Genomic DNA, 6000 nt, shown 5'->3' with positions numbered 1-6000 from the left:
AAACTCAATCAGCATGACAGAGTGATCTCCAGCCTTGTCCTCGTCAACACTCACACCTGTGTTAACGAGAGAATCACTGACATGTCAGCTGGTCCTTTTGTGGCAGCGCTGAAATGCAGTGGAAATGTTTTTGGGGATTCAGTTCATTTGCATGGCAAAGAGGGACTTTGCAATTAATTGCAGTTCATCTGAGCACTCTTCATAACATTCTGGAGTATATGCAAATTGCCATCATACAAACTGAGGCAGCAGACTTTTGGCCACGACTGTGGAGATACTTGCTAACATCAGACATTACATGAAGCAGGGGTAGGCAACTACATTCAGGTGCAGGCCGGTTTTTTTTCGGACTGGATATAGGTGGGTCCGGAATATATTTATAATAATTTGTACACTGCAAATTGACCACAACTTAGCCCAAAAAGAGATTGTATTTGAAAAGAAAAATAATTTCATACCTTGATTACGTTGAGAAACCATCACATATGCCCCTTTTTTATTAATGGGAATACTTCTTTATATGAATTCCTGGGCCCAGATTCACAAAACACTTCTTACGCAAAAACTTAAGAAGCTGCTCAAGAAAAGAAAAAAAAGACATTCATATTCCTCAACAATATCTTACGATTTAATGATTTTCTTATGAAGTCCTCAAATATCTTCTTATGAATTTAGCTCGCTATCTAGCTAGCAATGGCAATCATGTTAGCATATTTCCTACTGAGATTACTGTTCTAAATGTTCTTGGGTTTAAAATAATCAAACTGAAACTTTCAGATGAAGTTCGTGAGGGAATTGAACATGTTCAATTGCTTTCATAAGTTTATTATTTCACTGCCCTGAGTTTAAGACAAGGGTTTAGCTATCTTGGAGTTAAGAACAAATCCCCAAACTTTATTTTTAGGATTTTATTTCTTCTTAACTTTTTGCTTAAGGAGAAACATAAGAAATAGTGCAAGAACATTTCCAGTAACCTTTTTGAGGAATAGGAACTTTGCTTAACTTTCTTCATAAGTCTATAGTTAAGGAAAAAATGTCAGTTAAGAAGAATCTGGGCCCTGGTCTTCTGGAGAAAAAAATGCTTGTTGCCGAACCCTGCCATAATGTATCTCACCAGAGCTCCACCTTAATGGCCAGGTGCAACTGACATCTCTATTGGAGGACCGTAACAGATGCACCTGTCTTGAGAAGTGCATCTCCTTTATCCTCCCTCCATCCCCTTTTAATCCTCCTCCTCCTTTTCAGTGTCTCCCCAGGCAAACGAGAGACATCTCCTTGTGTGGCCTGATAATAAGCTGAGTGGAGTGCTGCTGATGGACACCCCCCTCCTTCCTTCCCTCCCCCTCCTCCATCACTTCTTCCTCCTCCCCTCAGGCTCTTACCACCCCCCCCCCCCACACACACACACATACACCAGGGCTGAATCACCAGGACCTGCTTCAGAGCGATGCCGTCTCCATCATACCAGACAGCTGTGCTTGAGTGTGTGCCTACCTCAGCCTGCCTCTTTCTCTTTCTCTCTTGATTTTTCTCCTGTCCCTCTCTCTCTCTTTACCCCATCTCTCTCTCTTTCCTTTCTCTCTACCTTAGACACTCTCATCCACTCCCGCTTCTCTCTCTTCCTCTCTCTTTCACCCCTCCCTCCCTCCCTCTCTCACTCTCCCCTCTCTCGCTCTCTCTCACCCACCCTCCTCCCTCTCTCGCTCGGCTGTCCTTGATGGTGCTCTGTGGAGGAGCAGAGCACTGTAGTGCTGGGTTGTGCAGGAGGAAGCAGGCAGCCAGCCTTTGCCCAGTGGATACATACTGTTCTGTCTCTTCCAACGCTGCTGCCGTTACCCGGGATACGCAGTCGGCCTGCCGTGCTGCCAGGGGAGTCGAGGGCTGATGTCAGTCTGCCATGTCGGCTGAGTGCCAACCTAAGGGGAACGCGTTTTAAAGGTGAGCTGCACTGCCTTTACCGCCCGGACTGTTTACCTTGTTGTCTCGATTTAGATCTTGTTTTCTAGTCTTTCCCTCTCTCCGCCCTTCTCTGCTCTCATCTCTGTTTCTGCCTATCTCTTATCATCTCTGTTCTCCTCTCTTGTCCTCTCTCCATCTCTCGCTCCTCTCTCTCTCCCTCCCTCTGAGCCTGCCAGCCCTATCCTCTGACAATGCTTTTTGTTGTTGGAAACAAACCCCCTCTTTTGGGAACAAGCTGTGCTTGCTTTGGGATGTGTTTGTCTCGTTTGGTGCGGTCATTTACGCCAAGCTATCCTCACCCTGGCTGAATAGAGCGCTTATTAGATATTCAGCTGCATTGACCCATGTAGTTCTGTCTGGGTTGTTGTCAGGCTATTAAAGCTACTGTTCACTGTTTTCCTTCACTCCCCTCGTTTGATTTCTCCTGAGGTATATACCCTCCTGAAGTCTGTTGCAACATTTAGCAATCCTCTGAAAGTGAGATATTTTTTACTCTAAAATGTAGGAGATTAATGTGTTCTATGAATTTATTTTTCTTCTGGGTATCTGAATCTTTCTAAATATCTGCCTCTCCATCTCTCTTTCCCTCTCCCCTCTCCTCCTTTTCTTTCTCTCTTTCTCCATCTCTCCATCGTCCTCGTCCTTCTCTCTCTCTCTCGCCGCCACGTGAGTGTCCGTCTTCCCCCAGGGTTGTTTGTGTTGTTCCTAACAAGTGAACACACAGATGGGACACGGCGTGTTCACACAGCCTAACGAGCAAGCCCCCTCTCATCATGTCCAGTGATAAAATATTGCAACTCATGGGGAAAGACACACCCCGTAGGACTGTGTCATTGCAGTCTGAAATGTCTTCCTTTCCTAGTTTCCTTTCCTTCATGGGCACTGACCTGTGAGGACTCAATTGGTTAGAGAAATATAATGGAGTTATATCCTATTGTCTCACTTTTCTGTTATCATAGAAAGGTTACAAGGAAGTGTAGCAATGTAAACATAGGGAGCCAGCTTGGACTCAACACAAGGTAGTGGTGTAGTAGTTGTGGACAGTGTATAATGGTACATGAAGTTGTCTAGGACTGAGCTTTTGTAATAGGCCACGTTCCTCCAACTGTCTGGCCCCATGGCCATCACTCAACCCCTAAACCTGTCTCTGTCTGCAGGAAGTGATTAGGCCATATTTCCTGCCCCTCCCTTCATCCATCATCCCTACCTTCTCTGACGCCGTTGACTCCTCCTCAAGTGGGTAACTGGTTGTACGGCTTCATCAAACCTCTGAGAAGCTGGCTGTTATCATTATCGTTATAACACATAGTGTTAAAGTGTGTGTGTGTGTTCGTAAGGCCATTATCCTTGATATCTTCTGTCTTGTGATTTCTTTATCATCAAGATTTAGTGTGTGTGTGTGTGTGTTCGCACGTAAGAACCCCGTTTGTCATATATATTGAGACCAGTCCCTGGACGCAGACACAGTATATTGCCTCCACACTCATTCTCTCCTCTCCCTAGTTTTATGTCCCTGTAAGTGATCCATGGTGGGACGCTCAGTCTTGGGACCAGGGTATGAACGCGTGCTGTGTGTGCTGAGTGTGTGAGAGCATGTATCTCGATATCTGTGTATGTGGCAATCTATGTCCTGTCCACACCTCATGCATGTTTTAAGGAACCATGTTCTGGCAAAGAGGCCACCCTATAGATTTGTTGGAATAGGGGTCATGAGAGGGAAGTGGGGGGGTTGGGTTTAGGTGTGCGCTGTCTAAATTGCATCCCTCAGAATCGACTGTTAGCCCCCACTCCTTTTCCACATACCATCAGAGTGGGCCAATGTCTGCCCAGCGAGACTCAATTCTGCTGCTAATACGATGAGATTCCCTCAGACATCCCGCCAGGGAGGGAAGGCAATGACATTATTTTTCCCAAACAAACCACGCGACGTGAATAGTGAGATCCAAAATCGCATATTTAAGCAGATTGCATATGAAGTATATTTCACCTTTAAAGGTGGACTTCAGGATTTTGGCAAATAAGCATTTATTTCCTTCCCTGGAGTCAGATGAACTTGTGAAGACATTTTTTACGTCTCTGTGTGCAGTTTCTATTCCTTTAAACCATCAGTACAGCACATCCTACTGTTCAATCATCTGTTGTCTGTACTGCTACGGCTCACTAGCTTGTTGCTTTATGGCGGATGATGCTCTGCTCATCACTGTCTTTCTCCTCATCTCAGTCATCTGCTGCACTACACTACAGACAGGAAGTTTTCTCTCTCTCTGTGTGTGTGTGTGTTTATGTGACTGTTGTATCTGCCACACACACAGCTCTATCTCAGGGCGTTTCCTCTACGTGATGTACTGCAATACCCAGCACTGTCAGGAATCTCTGTTTGGTCCCTCTCCGCTCCCCGTCTCCACAACAAGAGGACAGATTGATACACTAACTTTGGTGCACAGCTCTTACTAGAAGAGGGTATCGAATGGATGACTCATACAATAAAAAGCTCTTAGGGTGTACAGTACCAGTCAAAAGTTTGGACACACCTACTCATTGCATGGTTTTTCTTTATTTTACTATTTTTTACATTGTAGAATAATAGTGAAGACATCAAAAGTATGAAATAACACATATGGAATCATGTAGTAACCAAAAAAGTGTTCAACAAATCAAAATACATTTTATATTTGAGATTCTTCAATGTAGCCACACTTTACCTTGATGACACCTTTGCACACTCTTGGCATTCTCTCAACCAGCTTCACCTACAATGCTTTTCCAGCAGTCTTGGAGTTCCCAAATATTCTGAGCACTGGTTGGCTGCTTTTCCTTTACTCTGCGGTCCAACTCTTCCCAAACCGTCTCAATTGGGTTGAGGTCGGGTGCAGCACTCCATCACTCTCCTTCTTACAAATAGCCCTTACACAGCCTGGAGGTGCATTGGGTCATTGTCCTGCTGAAAAACAAATGATAGTCCCACTAAGCGCAAACCAGATGGGATGACATTTCGCTGCAGAATGTTGTGGTAGCCATGCTGGTTAAGTGTACCTTGAATTGTAAATAAATCACTGACACCCCACACCATCACAACTCCTCCTCCATGCTTCACGGTGGAAACCACACATGCAAAGATCATCCGTTCACCTACTCTGTGACTCACAAAGACACGGGGGTTGGAACCAATAATCTCACATTTGGACTCATCAGACCAAGGACAGATTTCTCCAGGTCTAATGACCATTGCTCATGTTTCTTGGCCCAAGCAAGTCCTTTAGTAGTGGTTTCTTTGCAGCAATTCGACCATGAAGGCCTGATTCACACAATCTCCTCTGAACAGTTGATGTTGAGATGTGTTTGCTACTTGAACTCTGTGAAGCATTTATTTGGGCTGCATTTTCTGAGGCTGGTAACTCTAATGAACTTATTCTCTGCAGCAGAGTTAACCCTCTGTCTTCCTTTCCTGTGCACTTGAAGAAACTTTAAAAGTTCTTGATATTTTCCAGGTAGACTGACCTTCATGTCTTAAAGTAATGATGGACTGTCATTTCATTTTGATTATTCTAGCCGTTCTTGCCATAATATGGACTTGGTCTTTTACCAAGTAGGGCTATCTTCTATATACAACCCCTACCTTGTCACAACCCAACTGACTGGCTCAAACTCATGAAGAAGGAAAGAAATTCCACAAATGAACTTTAAACAAGGCACACCTGTTGATTGAAATGCATTCCAGGTGACTACCTCATGAAGCTGGTTGAGAGAATGCAAAGCTGTCATCAAGGCAAAGAGTGGCTACTTTGAACAATCTCAAATATAAAATATTTTTCATGGTGTTGATGTCTTCACTATTATTCTACAATGTAGAAAATAGTAAAACTAAAGAAAAACCCTTGAATGAGTAGGTGTCCAAACCTTTGACTGGTAAATTATTCCTTCATTAAGCTAACATTGATGTTTTCATCCCACTTTTGTACATGTTTTTCTTGCCCTTTTTGTCTGTTTATTGATGTCCGTCTTTTCAAATACAGGACTTATCTTAGCATTCCATATGTTTTC

At 43.9% G+C, this 6000-nt stretch overlaps 1 protein-coding gene across 2 annotated transcripts in view; it reads left to right on the top strand.

Moving 5' to 3' along the window:
- Positions 1–1669: 1669 nt before the first annotated feature.
- LOC106607513 (sterile alpha motif domain-containing protein 14) overlaps positions 1670–6000 on the top strand; it is a 37190-nt gene continuing 32859 nt past the window's right edge. For both annotated transcript variants that reach the window (XM_014204536.2, XM_014204534.2), the window contains exon 1: positions 1670–1938. The gene's annotated coding sequence lies outside the window, so the exon portion shown is untranslated. The remainder of the gene's footprint in view (positions 1939–6000) is intronic.

Source organism: Salmo salar, chromosome ssa06 (genome assembly GCF_905237065.1).
Source record: "Salmo salar chromosome ssa06, Ssal_v3.1, whole genome shotgun sequence".
NCBI classification, from domain to species: Eukaryota; Metazoa; Chordata; class Actinopteri; order Salmoniformes; family Salmonidae; genus Salmo; species Salmo salar.
Note: the sequence above shows the minus strand (reverse complement) of the source record. Positions and strands in the feature narration are given on the sequence as shown.